Source organism: Protopterus annectens, chromosome 3.part0 (assembly GCF_019279795.1).
Source record: "Protopterus annectens isolate FY-2018-M chromosome 3.part0, PAN1.0, whole genome shotgun sequence".
Classification (NCBI taxonomy): Eukaryota; Metazoa; Chordata; order Ceratodontiformes; family Protopteridae; genus Protopterus; species Protopterus annectens.
In genome coordinates this window covers 1,486,393,974-1,486,413,244 of record NC_056731.1, presented here as the reverse complement: position 1 = coordinate 1,486,413,244, position 19,271 = coordinate 1,486,393,974, and positions in this window count along the sequence as shown.

The window sequence follows — 19,271 nt, the reverse complement described above, 5'->3', positions numbered from 1 at the left end:
CAGTGTATTGAATGATAGAAGCGAGTTTAGTGGAGGTACTGAGGTCATTGGTAAAAATGATAAAAAGAAGAGGCTGAGGATGGAGCTTTGAGGAACTCCAACAGTGACAGGTAGAAAAGGGGAGAGTTTGTTATCCCATTTGGTGGCTTGTTTATGGTTAAAGAGATAGCTATGAAACCAGGTCAGGGATGTTGTGCTGAGATTATAAGAAGCGAGTTTATTGAGGAGTATCTGATGGGACACAGTGTCAAAAGATTTCAACTTATCAAGGAAGGTTGCAGAGAAGAGATGGCCAGTATGTTTGAGGAGATTAACAGTATTTGTGAAGCTTATAAGAGCAGTATTAGTACTATGTCTAAGTCAGAAACTATGTTGAGTATTGGATAAAAGCTTGTTCTTAAGGAAGTGGTCAAGGATTTGCTGATGAATGCATTTTTCTAAGATTTTGGTAATGGAGAGTGTATGGTGATTGGTCTGTAATTAGAAAGGTCAGTGGAAGGGCTGCCTTTGTGGAGAGGTATGATACAGAATATTTTCCAGAGGAGAGATACATACTGTTCAGAGATGGAGTGGTTGATTAGAATAGATATGGGGCAGGAGATGGTTGCAGTGACAAGTTTCAAAAATTCATTGGGCAGTTGATCATCTGCAAGAGAGCAGGGCTTTAATTTACTTAGGAGCTTTCTTAAGTAACTACTTTGGATTGGCTTAAGAGCGAAAGAGTTAGTATTATGTTCAGAAGGGTTGGGTGTAGATAGGGGATCATTTGCACTGTTATTTGGTAAGCAAGTTATAGAGTTAAGTTACTGAGTAGCTATACACTCACTTGTGATGCTGGTTGATGGTGCAGGGCTAGTAGGTTTTCTTGGGTTTAGGAGGTGGCTAATAGCTTGTCAAAATTTCTGAGGGTTGTTTTGGTGCTTTTGCTGACATTTGTGGAAGTATGTTTTTGTCTTTTTTCTTTTTTTTTGCTTGATTTCTTAGTTGTTTGTAGGAGGTTAGCTTGTCTTTGTTTCTATTGTTATGGGAAAGAGTCCAGGCTCTATCCCTTTGCTTGAGGAGCAGTTTAGTCTCTTTCGATAAATATGGTATCTGTTTGGATTTGGCACAAAGTTTTCTAATGTGAGCTAAGCTATTAAGTATTATAAGGAATGCCTTATTAAAATACTGTACAGTGAGTTCTAACTGAAGGAAGTTTAATGGAGAACAGTCATATTGCTGCAGTAGTGTATTGAAAATAGAAGTGGAGAAGTTTGTTTTTTTTTGTGGGGGGGGGGTTGTCTGAGATGCTGTTAGCTGTGTGTATCTGTTTCCTAAGAACAAAGGTTGGGGAGTGATCTCTGAGGTATATGGAAGGCAGCTGGCTTTGTAACTTATATTGGGCTTATTTATCAAAATCCAGTCTAGTATAGATTGCTTGTTGGAATGTTTATCTATGCAAGTGGGTTATTTAATGGTTTGACAGACCTTGTATAAGTTTATAAAGTTGGTGAGATTTTTGGTGGAACATGTAAGCCAGACTAGGTTGAAGTCTCCTGGAATTATTGTTTCTTGAGAAAATTTGGTAGAAGCCTAGCAGAGAATATTTTCTATGGTAGGAGGTTGTTAGAGAGAGGAAGGCAGATAGCAATAAGAATTATAGACTTATGGGAGTTGATTTCTAGATGTGTAGTTAATATTTCAGATTTGGGGAGGTCTGGAGGGGTGGAATTTAGTTGCACCAGTTTGAGTGAGTCTTTAAACATGATGGCAATACCATCACCCTGTTTGGATAACCTGTCTAACCTGATTATGCTATAACCATTGAGAAGTATTTCCTCATTTTTTATATGGGGCTTTAGTCAGGTTTCAGTTATGACTATGTCTGGGGAGAATCGGAAAAGGGTACCATGGAATTCATGAACTTTGTTTATTATGTCCCTAAGGTTGAAACTGGTTATGAATAGATCAGAGTGGCATCTTTTAGAGGTGGATGGTGGAGCAAGGAATTGGAGGGGGTTAGATTAGTCAGATGAGATGTGCAAGAGGGGAATTCTTGGATGGGTGAGGGTGTGGTAAGAGCAAGGCCTGGGTTAGAGTGAACGTCCGCTTGGAGTTTTATCTAGGTGAGGGAGTGGAGGAGAAGGAGACTTAGTTTAGATAGCAGTTTGTGATATTTGTATAGTCTGCAAGCCAAGGTGTGGATGTGAATATGCCTAAAAGGAAAGAGTAGCACTTTTCAAGAATTGAAAAGCTGAGGGGAGATGTGGAAAGATAAGTTACACCAATAAAGGTTAAGTTTGTAAGGTACAGTTGGAGAAGAGTAGTTTGTAATGTGGTATGAATGGTGTAAGCTAGAGTAAGAAAACATAGAAATGTGGTTATTATTGTGATACCTTTTATCTGTGACATATTAAGGTAGCTATGCTTGGTATTATAAATAGTATGTATAGGTTTGGGTGGCAAGAAGAAAGCTACATGTTGAGAAGCAGCAGGTAGTTGAAATAGAAGAGAAATAAACAGGGTAGGTCACTTTAAGAGGTTGGAGTGTTAAGAGGTGGATTGGGATATGGGTGTAGATAATGGTGACTGACAGATGGTAAGAGGTGAGGTGAACAAAGGGTGTGGTTAGGATTGCTATAAATAGTAAAACCCAAAATCATGAAAAGTGGATAACCATGAACTGCAGACAAAAAATGCACTTAGAAATCACCTTGAGGCTGTTGTATTGTAAAAAATACACTTTGTTCAGCAGCACAGCAGTTCAAAACTACGTGTTTAGCAAAACGAAATTCAGGTAAACGCTTTTATCCATCGAACTACAGGACTTTATCAAAACCACAGTAAATCCTGTTGTTACCCTTAAATACAATCACATTCAGTCAACCATGCACCATATTGGATAACTAAACAAATAAAACATTCTTAAAGTAAAAAACCCTATGTGATGACTCAAAAAATGAACATTAATATTTAAAAGTTGCAAAATCTATGAAAATAAATCATTATATTTATATAATTATAAAAATTATTTAATGCTTTTACAAAACCTAAGCTCCTTCCTTTAAAATAGGAACTAGGGCAAATGTTCATTCATATAAGGCAGGTTTGTGGCATTCAGTATCATATGCCATCTCAATTCACTTTTCCCAATGTTATTTTCCCAACCCCCCACTAAAATCTTTACCAATAACTTCTAAAATCCCAAAGCAATACCTTGTGTGGCTATCACAAGACAAGGTGTGCTTATATAAAGCATTATTAATTTTTTTTTACTTCAATAGCATGGAGATGTTCATAAATGCATTTACAAAATACTCTCTCTCTTTTTTTTGTGATCCAAGATTACATTATATTACATACACCACATACACAAGACCCTTACTACCCTCCTTCCACCACACCCCTTTCCACCCACCTTTTTTTGAATATTCCTAGTATTACCCAATTCTTACACACAATGTCCTTACCTTTTTCCAAAGGGGACAAGAGAGGGACCACCATATGGGAAAAAAAATAACCACCTCCTTCCTGTTTTTTTAATAATGTCAATAACTTGGGGCTACCCCCTGGATATACTTAGTCCCCCATTAATTAAAAAAATCTTCTCCATTCCTTCTCATCAAATCAGGGTACTTATACTGCTGCTATATACATATGTATTAGATTATCTCTCTCTCTTCTCTCTCTCTCTACAGAACACATTGTATCATTTGCCGTTTACATTTCTCACAATGTTTGCATATATGGGGGCACAACTTGAGCCCATCACTCCCTTATCCATAACAAAATTAATTAAAGTAGCATTTAACAAAATAAATTCTACTAAGGCTTCAAGAAACAGTTCCAATCCTATCTCATGAGGTATAGAACCAAACAACTCTATCACATCTATAGTAGAAAAAACACTAGTGTCAATATAATATTCTTGCTGAATTCTGGAAAGAAAATTCTAAGAGTCGGATAATACGTGGGTAATAAGGCGTAATGTTTCCTTGAATATTTGGTCAATGAATACCCCAAGAGAATAAATAGAGCTATTGTGTGGTACAACTATAATCCGGTAGGGTGGGTGGATAACATCTTTATGCACTTTTGAAATACCAAAAACTATGGAAATATAAGGGTACTCATTTGACAAAAACTTAAAAAGTTCTTCATTAATACTTCCATGCAATAAACTGTCTTCCAAAAATAAGTGTAGTTTCCGATGTGCAATATTAATGTCATTCCTCGGCACATTCTCATATTTGTTGGTGTCATATAACAAATTTGCAATATCATTAACATAACCATTTTGATCAACTATCAGTATCCTTCCCCCTTTGTCTGGCTTCATAATTCTAATACTATCATTTTCCCTCAAGTTTTTTAACAAAGCAGTGCTGCTGAATAAAATGTGTTTTTTACAATATGACAGTCTCAAGGTGATCACTAAGTGGATTTTTTTTTGTGTGCAGGATAGCTATAAATGTAAGGAAGGCAGGGGTGTGTGGAAATGGGGGTAGTGTAGGAGAGCAGAGTAAGCCCAGTGTGGGTTGATCCCCCACATGTGGTCCTGGCTGGGTATTCTGAAGTGAAAACAAATAAAGAATCAGTTTCACGAAATTAAGGTCAGTACTTTCACACCCTTAAGCCAATATCTTAGGAGTACATTAACAACCTACAGGGATTTCTTATGTATTTCTTTTATGTTTTGTAATTTAACCAGAGAAATCCAGAAATGGATATGAGAGGGAAGAGAAAAACAAGAGAAAAGTCCAGATCTACTACTTGCAGTAAGGGCTACTGTCAGGTACTTGAAGCAGTTAAAGTCACAAAATGTAGCTGAGTATAGAATAAAAAGGAGTGGGAAAGATCTCAGTAGTGTGCATGCCTTTACAGTATTTTATTCACTAGCCAGTAAAACAGGTTAGAAGTAAAAATATACTATTTTGTCTCAAGTGTTTGTATACACAGTGGAACTGCAGTGAGAAACATACTATGAGTAGGATTTCAGTTGTTATTTATAACGGCATGGTATTCTTATTTAGGGGTAATTCAAACGTTTTGGGCTGCAGGTTCTTTAAGGGAGGTGACTTACTTTTACCACTAGTGTAAACAGAGACAAAAAGAAAGAGATAAGAATATGTTAAAAGAAGCAGGGAAAGAGAATATATGTTTAATGTCAGACAACTTTATTTTGTTCAGACAGATAGTCAAACAAGAAGTGAGAGAAGGGCATGAGCAAGAGAGAGTACACCTGTTTGAGCAAGCATTGTGAACAGTAAAAGTACAAAGGTAAAAACCACCTTAACAGCATTCAAGTGATTTAGTGCATGTTAAACATAAAAGCAATGATAGTGATAACATATATTGATAACAAGTACTGAATTCAATGAAAAAAGAGCTAATTATACAGTCAGACAGAGATTGCCCAGTAAAAGTATATCTTCAAGTCAGTAATTCTAACTGGTTAAATACTTTTCAGCAGCTAACACAACTGGACATAAAAACAATTAGGAAACATTTGTCATCAATTTACATCACCAAGTTGTAAACAAGTCAGCAATATGAACACAAAGACAAGGACAAAGGTTTCTTAAATGAAAATAAAAATAGGCATTCGTAACATCTAACTAATAAACAGCTGGCAAATAGAAAACTAAACTATGAGTTCCTTTAAGCAGAGAGGAAGAGTATAAAAAGCAGACTGGACTGTACATGAATGGATTAAGCATTTGGACATAACAAATGGAAAATAAATAAAATAAATAAAATAAAACATACACTTGTAAATGATTTTAGGCACAGGAATACACTCTTTCTGTATCTGATGTGTTGTAAACCAGCAGTCAAAGCAAGCAAAATCATTTTGCAAACACACAGGGTGTGTGTAATGTTTTAGCAAATAAAATATTTAAAATTAAGCAGTATTGAACTTACATGGCATGCACGCTAATGGTGAGATGCTGTGCTGTAAACAGGCTTAGGAGTTAAAGATTAAACATGGTGCCACTGTAGTTGGGAGGGCTAAGTAATTTCAGATGGCTGACACAGACAGTGGGAGGAGTTAAGGAGGAGAGGAGGAAGATGGGAAATGGAAAGCTATGTATGGGACATTTTTTTTGTGGTACAGGTGCCCATTTTTTTTTTTTGTAGAAAGAGAGAGTAATGTTGGAGAAGGAATGTAGGAATGTCTGGGTGAGGTAAGTTGGGTAGGTGAGGAAGCAATTGCAGACAGATAATTTTATTTATTTATTTTATTTTACATTTGTTGACCGGGTATGTCTGACTGAGCCAAAGCCCTTTTTCGGCAGAGGCCAGGGGAGAAAAGCTCCAAGTACATGCATATAACATTTGGTCTTTGATTACAGACATTATACAAGTAGCATTTAAAAAAACAACAAGATTAGATTACAGGACGGCAATTTGTAAAAGAAGTAGTATAAAAAGTAAACAGGAGAAACATTTATTCTAGTTTATCTAACAGGATATAATACAAGTATAGCTGATATATAATGCAAGTATAGCTGATATGATGGAGAGAAGGAAGGTTGATATATTGTGCATGCAAGAGACCAGATAGAAGGGAAATAAGGCCAGGTGTATAGGAGGCAGGTTCACATTGTTCTATCATGGTGTGGAAGGCAGGAGAAATGGGGTAGGGGTTATCCTAAAGGAACAGTATGCCAAGAGTGTTTTGGAGGTGAAGAGAGTGTCTGATAGAGGGATGTTTATGAAGCTGGAAATTGATAGTGTAATGATGAATGTTGTTAGTGCAAATGCTCCACAAGTTGGGTGTGCGTTGGATGAGAAAGAAAATTTTTGGAGTGAGTTGGATGAAGTAGTGGTGAGTGTACCCAAGGGTGAGAGACTAATGATTGGAGTGAACTTCAATGGGAATGTTGGTGAAGTGAACAGAGGGGATGAGGAAGTGATGGGTAGGTATGTGTTAAGGAAAGGAATGCAGAAGGTCAGATGATTGTGAATTTTGTGAAAAGGATGGACATGGCTGTGGTGAATACGTATTTTAAGAAGAGGGTGGAGCATAGGGTGACATACAAGAGTATAGGAAGATGCACACAGGTGGATTATATCTTATGTAGGAGGGCCAGTCTGAAGGAGATTGGAAACTGTAAAGTTGTGACAGGGGAAAGTGTAGTTAAGCAGCATACAATGGTGGTCTGTAGGATGATGTTGGTGATCAAGAAGAAGAGGAGGAGTGTGAAAGCAGTGCCAAGTATTAAATGGTGGAAGTTAAAAAAATGGTGATTGTGAGGTGGAGTTCAGGGAAGAGTTAAGACAGGCACTGGGGGGCAGTGAAGAGTTACCGAATAGCTGGGTAACTACAGCAGAGCTAGTAAGGGAGACTGCTAGAAAGGTGCTTGGTGTGACATCTGGACAGAGGAAGGAGGACAAGGAGACCTGGTGGTGGAATGAGGAAGTACAGGAGAGTATACAGAGGAAGAGGCCGGCGAAGAAGAAGTGGGATTGTCAAAGAGATGAAGAAAGTAGACATGAGTATAAGGAGATGAGGTGCATGGCAAAGAGAGAGGTGACGAAGACTAAGGATAAGGCATATGGATAGCTGTATGAGAGATTTGACACTAAAGAGGGAGAAAAGGACCTGTACCAATTGGCTAGACAGAGGGACAGAGCTGGGAAAGATGTGCAGCAGGCAAGGGTGATAAAGGATAGTGAGGGGAATGTACTCACAAGTGAGGAGAGTGTGTTGAGTAGATGGAAAGAGTACTTTAAGGGGCTGATGAATGAAGAGAATGAGTGAGAGAGAAGGTTGGTTGATGTGGAGATAGTGAATCAGGAAGTGAAACAGATTAGCAAGGAGGAAGTAAGGACAGCTATGAAGGGGATGAAGAATGGAAAGGCTATTGGGCCAGATGACATACCAGTGGAAGCATGGAGGTGCTTAGAAAAAATGGCTGTGGAATTTTTAACCAGATTGTTTAATGAAATTATGGAAAGTCAGAGGATGCCTGAGGAGTGGAGAAAAAGTGTTTTGGTACCTATCTTTAAGAATAAGGGTGATGTGCAGAGCTGCAGTAACTACAGATGGATAAAATTGATCAGTCACAGCTTGAAGTTATGGGAAAGAGTAGTGGAAGCTAGGTTAAGAAGGGAGGTGATGATTAGTGATCAGCAGTATGGTTTCATGCCAGGAAAAAGCACTACAGATGCAATGTTTGCTCTGAGAGTGTTGGAGAAATACAGAGAATGTCAGAAGGAGTTGCATTGTGTCTTTGTGGACTTAGAGAAAGCATATGACAGGGTGCCTTGAGAGGAGTAGTGGTATTGTATGAGGAAGTCAGGAGTGGCAGAGAAGTATGTAAGAGTGGTACAGGATATGTACGAGGGTAGTGTGACAGTGGTGAGGACTGCGGTGGGAGTGACATATACATTTAAGATGGAGGTGGGATTACATCAAGGAACAGCTCTGAGCCCTTTCTTATTTGCAGTGGTGATGGACAGGTTGACAGATGAGATCAGACAGGAGGCCCCGTGGACTATGATGTTTGCAGATGACATTGTGATCTGTAGTGAGAGTAGGGACCAGGTTGAGGAGACCCTGGAGAGGTGGAGATATGCTCTAGAGAGGAGAGGAATGAAGGCAGCAGGGCTACGACAGAATATATGTGTGTAAGTGAGAGGGAGGGTAGAGGAATGGTGAGGATGCAGGGAGTAGAGTTGGTAAAGGTGGATGAGTTTAAGTACTTGGGATCAATAGTTCAGAGTAATGGTGAGTGTGAAAGAGAGGTAAAGAAGAGAGTGCACGCAAGGTGGAATTAGTGGAGAAGAGTGTCAGGAGTGATTTGTGACAGATGAGTACCAGTAAGAGTGAAAGGGAAGGTCTACAAGAGGGTAGTGAGACCAGCTATGTTATATGGGTTGGAGACGGTGGCATTGACAAAAAGGCAGGAGTCAGAGCTGGATGTGGTAGAGTTAAAGATGTTAAGATTTGCACTGGGTGTGACTAGGATGGACAGGATTAGGAATCAGTATATTAGAGGGTCAGCTCAGGTTGGACAGTTTGGAGACAAAGCAAGAGAGGTGAGATTGCATTGGTTTGGACATGTGCTGAGGAGGGATACTGGGTATATTGGGAAAAGGATGCTAAGGATGGAGCTGCCAGGTAAGATGAAAAGAAGACGGCCTAAGATAAGGTTTATGGATGTGGTGAGAGAGGGTATGCAGGCGGCTGGTGTGATAGAGCAAGATGCAGAGGACAGGAAGAAATGGAAACAGATAATCTGCTGTGGCGACCCCTAACGGGAGCAGCTGAAAGAAGAAGAAGAATAAGATATAATACAAGTATAGTGAAAGAGGAATACTTTGATTGGAGAGGTGAAAGAGATTTTCAAGGAGGGTTAGAGCATTGGCAGATCCATTTCCTGTTAAAATATTCTTTTAGAGTTAGTTTAAATGTTTTGGGATGCATGTTTGTTCGAATTTCGAGGGGAAGTTTGTTCCATTCGACAGAGGGATAGTAGCTGTGTAAGTTACATCCAGATTTAGATTCTGGCCTATAGATTTTAAGAGGTCTTGAGAAGAGCTTCAGAGATTTCTTGCTGGAGCATAGTGGGAGATGATTGAGTGTAAGGCTGGACAGAAGGAAGTCTGGTAAAGAATGTATGGTTTTGAACTGAGATAGAAGGAGGAGTTTGGGCAGTTTTAGCCAGTTTAAGTTTCTGAGGGAGAGGCAGTGGTGTGATCTATAGGATTGTTGGGTTGCAAATCTAGCTACTTTGTGGTATGTAGTCTCAAGTCTAGTAAGCAGGGAGGAGTTCAGGTTAGTAAGGATTCTTGAACAGTAAGTTAGGCAGGGAAGAAGGTAGGCATGGGTGAGGGCTATTCTTGCTTCCTGAGTAAGAAGTTTGTTATTTCTATAAAGTAGACCTAGTTTAAGATGAGTTTTCCTGATACAATTATTTATGTGGAAGTCGAATTTTAGTTGGTCATTAATTGTGATACCAAGGAGTTTTGAGCTGTGTTCAACTAAAATAGGGGTCTTGTTGAGCGGCTGGATAGTAAAAGAGGTCTTTATGTGGTTGTCTGTTTTTGGGAGGAAGAGTAAGAGTTTTGTTTTTTTAGGGTTGAGAATGAGTTGGTTGTTTGAGAGCCATGTTCCTACTGAGTTAAAGGATGACTGGGTAGCTGTTAAGAGTTCAGAGTGGGAGTTTGCTATTGTTATGACTGTAGAGTCATCGGCTTATTGAATAATAGAAGAGTGAGGACAGGAGGTATAGAGCAGGTTTGTGAAGATGTTGAAAAGTAGTGGCCCTAGAATGGATCCTTGAGAGACACCCATATATACTGGAAGGGGAGTAGATAAGGCAGTGTCCCATTTTACAGATTGGAGCCTATCTTTTAGATAGCTTTCAAGCCATGCCACTGTTTTGGGGAAGAAGTTGAGGTTAGACAGTTTCTTTAATAGTAGAGTGTGAGAGACAGTATCAAAGGCTTTTGAGAGATTGTGAAAGAGACAGGAGATTAGTTTTTGGTCATCTCTGGCTGTGGAAACAGTATTTAGAAAGGATAGAAGTGCAGTATAGGTGCTATATTTAGGTTGAAAACCATGTTGTGTGGAAGTGAGAAGGTTTTCTTGAGAGAGGTAATCCATGACTTGAGTATGTATGTATTTTTCAAGAACTTTTGACAGTGGGGAGAGGATGGCAAAAGGTCTAAAGTTAGAGATTTCATTGGAGTTACTTCCTTTGTGGATGGGTAGCATATAGAACTGTTTCCAGATAGATGGTGCTTTGGATTCAGAGACAGAGCGGTTGATGATGATGGAGATGAGAAAGGCTAGAGAGTGGGCAGTTGTCTGAAGAAAGTAAGATGGGATGTTATCTGCAGATATTGAGCATGGATTTAGTTTGGACAGTAGGATTCGGATATATGTCATGGAGATGGGCTTAAGGGAGAAGGTTTTGGGAGGGGTAGTTGTAGAAAAGAAATCTGGGTTTATGGGGTTAATTTTATGGGAGTTGTTTGAGTTAAAGAGTTTGGATATAGAATCTACAAAGTAAGTATTGAAGGTGTTCACAGTTTCTACTGGTGTCTTATCTGGGGTGGGGTTAGGTGATGTGGGGTTTCCAGGATGAAGTATTTGATTGATAGCATTCCAGAATTTTTTGGGATCAGATTTTAGTGTTGAAGGAGGGTTATAATAGAAATCTTTTGTGTCTTTATTGATTAAACTTTTGGGCAGGTTTCTTTGTTCTTTATATCTCTGTAGGTCGTTTTGGTCTTTTGTTTGTAGCCATTTTTTCCAGGACTTATCTCTGGATCTCATGAGAGTTCTTGTGCTTTTTGTTAGGAAGGCGATATTTTTGCTTTTGTCCTAATTTTACGAGGTGGGGCTAATGAGTTTACGATATCCAGAAAAGTAGAGATGAAAGCAATGACTGCTTCATATAGGGGGAGCTGGGTTAGGAAATCCCAGCATACTCTAGATATGAGCATGTTTAGTATCTCTGGGTTGAAATTGGAGAGATCACATCGAGTAATATATCTGTGTGATTTTGGGAGTTTGTTTATCTTAGCACCTTTAAGGGTGCATGGTCACTCACAGAATCAGGAAGAGTTTCAGGATTGTGATATTTGGATGGGGCTGAGACAACTATCCAATCAATGAGGGTATTTATAGTGTGGGTGTTGTTGAAGTGTGTTGGCTGAGTAATTAGCTGAGTAAATCCATATAAGTTAATATTGTGTGGGGATCCTGAGTTTTGTAGGGTTAGCCAATTAATATTTATGTCACCAAGGAGGATTGTTTCATTTGGGATATTCAGGGAGAGATAGGAAAAAATGTTTTCCAGAGGTGGAATATTATCTCCTGGTGTAATGTAGGTGGCCACTATTGTGATTGTAGTATAGTTGTTCAGTTTAAGGTTAACTGCCAGTGTTTCTGCTGGGGAGAAAGATGGGATGGGATGTGTAGTGGAAGAAATAGTAAAATTGCTAGTATAAAGTGTTGCAACCCCTCCACCCTTTTTGTTTTTACAGTCAAGGCGTATTATGTTATAGCCAAGGGGGAGGATATTATTATCTAGGTTGTGAGGTTTAAGCCAGGTTTCTGTTATTACAATGATATCTGGGGTATAGTTTGCTATACATGCACGAAATTGGCTAACTTTGTTGAGAATGCTTTGGGTATTAATATAGTAGAAGGAGATTTGCTTATGAGGAGTAGTTTGGTAGCCTGGAGTGAGTGGAGTGTTTGGGATTAAGGTAAGGTTTGAGTTTGGACCTGGATTTGGGTGTATGTCACCTGCTATAAGTATTGTAGTGGGGGAGCTTTTAGTCTTTCGTGAGAGTGGGTAGTATCTAAAAAGCTTTGTCTTGTTTTTAGATGACTGGGTGTAAAAAGGAGGTATTTTTATTTTAGGACGTTGTATGTTTATGGGTAAGATAGAAGGAGAGATTGTGATGAAATTCTTTGAGTAAGGTTGATTATTTTGGAAATGGCTGGTAGGATGATTATGGAGGGAGGGTAATGATGGTTTGGGTCCAGTGAGATGATATAAGAGGAGTAGCTGAACTAGTAGAAGGTTGTTAAAGAGTAAGTTATGCATAGTGAAATTAGGATGTTTGACTGTGTTTTAGATAGATAGGTAGGGAAAGTTGGTGAGATGGTGGTATGAGACATTAGAGTTTGGAGTGAGAGTAAAGGAGGTTGGATTATGTAGAATTAGTAGATGAAGCTTGATTGGAAGGGGGTAGATGTCTGGAGAGGAGGAGGTTTAAGGTAGGAGGGAGGGGTGTGGGAGTGGGAGTGGACTTGATTACTTGAGGGAAGATGATAGGTAGTTGTGAGAGGGTGTGTCTGTGTGGACTATAAGTGTAGGAGCACTGGGGATGGGTGGGATATGAGGGCAGGGTAAGGGAGCGGAGTGAGCCTGTAGGGTGAGTGGAATGGGCAAGAAACAAAGGACGTAAGTAGGGTTGCCACCTTTTCAAATGCCCAAAGTGGGATATTTTTGGCACAAACGTCAGATTTTGCAGGCCAAAACATACCCATGGCCAGTACAAAGGACAGAACTTCACTTTTTTCATAAATAAAAGGTTATTCTTGTAACATTTTAGTTTATTATTCTATTTCTTATAACATTTAGGTGTTTCAGGTACAGCATAACTGTTTTATGCAACTATTACATAAAATATAGGACATAATTCTGTCATAAAATCTCAGGACATTTGCCATTTTTACAATTTTTTTGCAGGACACAACTGCCCAAAGTGGGACTGTGCCTCACAAAGTGGGACAGGTGGTAACCCTAGACGTGAGTACAGCCAAAAAAGTATCAGTCACTGCTGACTCAACAACTGAGGCAGGAAAGGAAATTTTCATTAAATTTGAGGGGAATTAATTGCAAGCAGACTGTTAGCGAGGATATGTTTGACAAGGTGGAAGTAGATATTTACCAGTTCTCGAAGTGGGGAGCAGGAGTATTAATTATATACCTGTGCTGGATAAGAAAAACTTTAGGATAATAATATTTACTAGCCATATATTAGTGGATGCTGCCACCTAGTAGTTGAAAGGAGATAGCAAACAGACAGAGGTTTGCAAAAATGACTAGTGTAGCAATATATTCAAGTTTAAGTAAAAGAACGTGGGGGGAAAGGCAAATGGTCTACTGTAGGCTGCTAGACCGTGCACTCGGACAAACAACACAAGAGACAGGGATAGTGAAGGATACAAGAGGTTGGTGAACCCCATGGTTGGAGAGAGGGTGCAGAAATCGGGATCCCATGCACATCAAGCTGGATAACAGTGAAAATCGAGTCCTCACCCAATGGACTGTCACCACTGTCACCTCACTGTACCACTGGATGCAGTGCTCAATGTCTGTGTCTTGTATGGGTATTCTGAACCAGGATGGAGAGAAAGTGCTCCATCTGGTGTAGGCGTGCATGCACAGTGTGGTGCAAAGTCCTACACACCATCCCTGGCAGCTCTCCCAGTGGGAGCCACAGGCTTATCCTCCAGGGCAGAACTACCTGTGGGGCCAGGTAGGGCAGGGGCAGCAGAGAGGGTGCTGCTAGGTCATGCACCAGACATGCTGGGCAGTGGTGCTGTAGCTGGTGGAGTGGAGGCAGGAGGATCCTGTAGAACAGGCCTACCGCACTGTGCTGTGGGGGAAAATCAAAAACAACAAAAAAATAAATAAACAAAGGAAAAGAGAAGATGAGGGTTGGGGAGAGAGGAAAAGGGGAGAATATCAGTAACTTCATATGTGACATACAAACCATTGATACAGTTATTTGACTCTATTTTGTTACCTTTACATTTAACACTACAAACTCCTAACAAATTTCTTCATTACATTTAAGACTACCCAATTCATAACAGAGGTACTCTAAAATACAGATTGCAGCCAGCAATCCTTGTTTTGTGTGTGTATACAGCAACTTGTGCACGTTCCATTTATGCTGACTACAGTTTACAGCAGGACATTTGTGCCACTGGTATAGAGGTCTGAAGTAACATTGCAGTAATGATGAAAACCTAACAGTATTGTATATTTGGGAAGTGTGGTTTTTGAACCCACAACCACTGACTCTCTAATATTGTACTGTTATTTTGTCATACAGACTACTGCATGCATACTTTCATTTGACAGTTTAGAGATGCATGTTCACTGTTATTTGAGAACATGGAACTGTTACTTTGTGCTACAGACTAAGGCATGCATACTTTCTTTTACAGTTCAGATATGCATGCTCAGTTTGATACAACTTAGCCATCCTTAACTTTTAATGCTACTAGATTACTATTAAAACTATAATAATTATTATCATTATTATTATTATTATTATTAAATTACTATTTAGAACAGTATTGCTCTGATGTATACATACCACATAGGTTCATAGGTTCATAGGTAGGTACTAGGCTATCTGCCCAAGGGCATTTATAAGCCTAGCCAGAGTGTGTCGGCTTTTGCCGCCCCATTGATTAATTAACTTATCCTCTGTCAAGCAGAGCCAATTAAGTGATCCCAGTGGTGTATTTTCTGTTACTCATCCACTCATCAAGGTTTCTCTTGAAGAGCGTTAGTGAGGGGCTCTGCCTGATGTAATTTGGAATTTTGTTCCAAAGCATGGGGAGTCTCTATGACAGGAATCTATCCTTCCAGCATGTTCTATTTATTGTTGTGGTGAGGTTTAGCTCACTAGAGCAGTGACTTGGATTTCTTTAGGTGGAGCATGTCCATCAATTCTGAATTAGACATGGCTTTGTAAGTCAGGCAGAGATCACCTCTGAGTAAGCGATATGCCACTGAGTACAACCGGAGTTTTTTCAGTCGGGCTGCATAGGACATATGTTTGAGGTCAGTAATCCTCATGGTGAGATACTTTCGTGGTCTTTCCAGCTGTTGGAAGTGTCTTGTGAGGTACATCCCAAATGGGGCATTGTACTTCATGATGGGCCTAATGAGTGACGAGTAGAGAGGCACTATAACCTCTTTATTTCTAGATGCGAACCCTTTAGTAATTAGATAGGCCACATTGAAGGATTTTCTAACTACTTTGGCAATATGATTGTCAAAGGAGAGATTACTATCTACCTGGGTCCCCAGATCTCTTATTACCTCTTCTGTATTAAGGGGGCTGCCACCTATTTGGTAATTTGTGCGTATTTTGTTTTTCCCAAATAGGATGACTATGCATTTTTTGGCATTGAGTTTGAGGCCATGACTTTGACACCAGGTGTTCATCTCAGTAAGGCCCTTTTGGAGGATGTTCATGTCAGCTGGAGAGTTGATTATGGCTCCCAGATTGCAGTCATCGGCAAACATGGTTAGCCATAGTCCTCCTGTGTTTGCCTGTACTTCTGAGAAGTATATGCCGAACAGTAGGAGTCCCAGGACCGAGCCTTGCAGGACACCACTTGTGACTGGTTTAGAGTCGGACCTGGAGCCCTCTATTCTTACCGTGTGAGTTCTGCCTGTAAGCCAGTTAGCAACCCATCTTGTGACGTAGGGGTTTATGTTCAGGCTGGTGAGTTTTTCTGTAATACCCAAGTGGGGAATGGTGTCGAAAGCCTTGGTGAGGTCAAGATAGGCTGTGCTAACCACCTTTCCCTGTCTATGGCCTTAGTGACTGTCTCAAAGAAGTCAACCAGGTTTAGTAGGCATGATCTGCCCTTAACAAAGCCGAACTGGTTTGGGTCAAGTGTTTGGAGGTTCCCAATGTCTTTGTTAATGAGTTCCATGATGATACACTCCATAGCCTTGCAGACCAGGTTAGTCAGGCTTATTGGGTGATAGTTACCAGGGTCAGTTGTGACCCCTCCTTTGTGGAGAGGAATAGCCATTGCTGTGCACCATTCTATGGGAACATAGCCTGTGGAGAGGCTGAGGTTGAACAGCGTGTTTAGGTGGGTTGTTAGTTCATTCTGCAGTTCGTGCAAGATGCAGCTTGGGACACCATCTGGTCCCAATGACGCTGTGTTTTTGGCTTTTGAAAAGGCTGTTTTCACCTATGCATCTGTGATTTTTGGGACACTACACTTTTCTGGTATTGTTGTGGGCCCTTTTAGAGGTGAGAAGGGGGTGAAGTTTGCAATGAATCTATCTGCCAGGATGTTGGCAATATCAGTAGGTTCAGTATATTTTGTGCTATTTTGCACTAGTTCAGTGCATATCTGTGACATGCCACTTAGATTCTTAACATAGCTAAAGAAGGCTTTGTGGTTATCTTTTGAATCCTTGGCTATTTTTCTTTTGAAGTTAGCCTTGGATGATTTCATGGGGGACTTTAGTTTCTTACTGATACTGATCAGAGATGTCTTTCCTTCTTGGGATTTACTTTTTTTCTGAACTAGTTTCCTACTTCTATTGTATAGCCTGTCTGCCTCAAGATGCATGCACTCGAAGCTCTCCTCAGTATGGAGAACATTGATATCTGTGCAGTGACAGAAACCTGGTTCAAGGCTCTAGAGAGTACCCCAGCACTACCAGGTTATACCTCATATCATGCTTTTCGGCCAAAAAACCCGGACCCAACCACAAAAGGAGGGGGAGTTTCCATATTTATCAAGGATATCCACACCTCCAGGTTAGTGGCATTGCACAAAGTATCGGAGACCATTCATGTGCAACTGACAGTGGGCAAGACTGCTTTTCAGTTTATAGCATCCTACAGACCACCCTCTCAAAGTCAGGAATCCCACTCGGCTTTCCTGAAAACATTGGAGAACATGAAGATCTCTCCAAACACCATTATATTGGGTGACTTCAACTACCCAAACATAGACTGGGAACATTACTCAAGCCCCAGCACCTTAGCCCAAAGGTTCCTGGAATTTATAAACTCAAATGCCATGGAAAAACTATTCACCACTCCCACAAGAGGGGAAAACATACTAGACCTGATCATTACCAACATGGGGACTCTATGCTCCATACCAGAAGTATATCCCTCATTGGTAAGATCAGACCATAAATTAATTTCACTGGATATCCACATCCCGACCCCACCACCAGCCCAGAAAACCACAGTGAAAAACTTCTCAAAAGCAAACTTCACACTTCTCAAAACCAAAGTGGAATCCTTCAAGGCCCCAGGGCCAGTGGAAACTACGGCCCAAACTGCAGAATCCTATATAAACGCATTCTACGGACATCTCCAGGAATGCATGGATCATACTATCCCAAACAAAATCAAGACCCAATCATCCAAAGGCAGGCGTCCAGTCTGGTGGACCCCAGCCATAAATAAACTGTACAACAGAAGGAGGAAGCTACTACATGATAGAGCAAAATCCCTAAAAGGGAAAGCATCTCTGATCAGTACTAGCAAAAAATTACGATCCCTCATAAAATCCTCCAAGGCCAGCTTCAAGAGAAAAATTGCACAGGACACTAAAGATTGCACAGGACACTAAAGACAATCATAAGGCTTTTTTCAGTTATGTTAGGAACCTGGGATGCAACTCCCAGACTTGTTCTGAGTTTATTCTAAACGACAGAAAATACACTGAACCCACAGACATCACCAATATCCTGGCAGACAGGTTCAGTGCAAACTTCTCCCCCCCCTCCCCCCCAAAAGAGCAAGTATCTATCCCAGCAGAGTGCAGCCTCCCAAACATCTCTGATGCTCAGGTGAAGGCCATCCTCTCCAAAGCAAAAAACACTGCTTCCATGGGACCAGATGGTGACCCTACATGAACTCCAAGAAGAACTAATCCCTCAAGTAAAACTGCTGTACAATCTCAGCCTCACTACAGGATATGTGCCCAAAGAATGGTGTACAGCAACAGTGGTCCCACTCCACAAAGGTGGCGCCTCTGCGGACCCTGGAAACTATTGCCCCATAAGCCTGACTAGCCTAGTCTGCAAGGCTATGGAGAGGATCATCAAGGAACTCATAAACAAAGACATTGGGGACCTACAGACACTAGATCCTACCCAATTTGGCTTCATCAAGGGCAGATCCTGCCTTTTGAACCTGGTCAACTTCTTCGAAACAGTCACCAAGGCCATAGATGAAGGGAAGGTAGTCCACACAGCCTATCTGGACCTCGCAAAGGCATTTGACACAATACCCCACTCGGGCATCATAGATAAGCTATCCAGCCTAAATATAAACCCCTATGTCACAAGATGGGTCACAAACTGGCTCAAAGACAGAAACCACAGAGTCAGAGTTGCTGGAGCCATGTCAGACTCGAAACTGGTCACAAGTGGCATCCCACAAGGTTCTGTCCTGGGACCTCTCTTGTTTGGTATTTACTTTTCTGAGGTACAGGCCAATGTGGGAGGACTATGGCTCACCAAGTTCGCAGATGACTGCAAACTGGGCACCATAATTGACTCTCCAGCTGACACAAACATCCTTCAAAAAGGTCTCACAGAGACAGATAACTGGTGCCAGAGCCATGGTCTAAAGCTAAATGCCAAAAAGTGTATAGTCATACCCTTTGGCAAAAACATTGTGCCCACAAATTACCACATAGGTGGTAACCCATTAAGTACAGAGAAAGTAATTAGGGATCTGGGGACCCAAGTTGATAGCAATCTCTCCTTTGACAACCACATTGCCAAAGTGGTTAGAAAGACCTTCTACATAGCCCACCTCATCATGAAAGGATTCACATCTAGATCAAGAGAGGTAATTGTGCCCCTTTATTCATCCCTCATCAGGCCCATCATAGAATACAATGCCCCCTTTGGGATGTACCTTACCTGACACCTGCAGCAATTAGAAAGACCCCAAATGTACCTCACCAGGAGGATCAAGGGACTCAAACGGATGCCATATGCTGCTCGGTTAAAAAA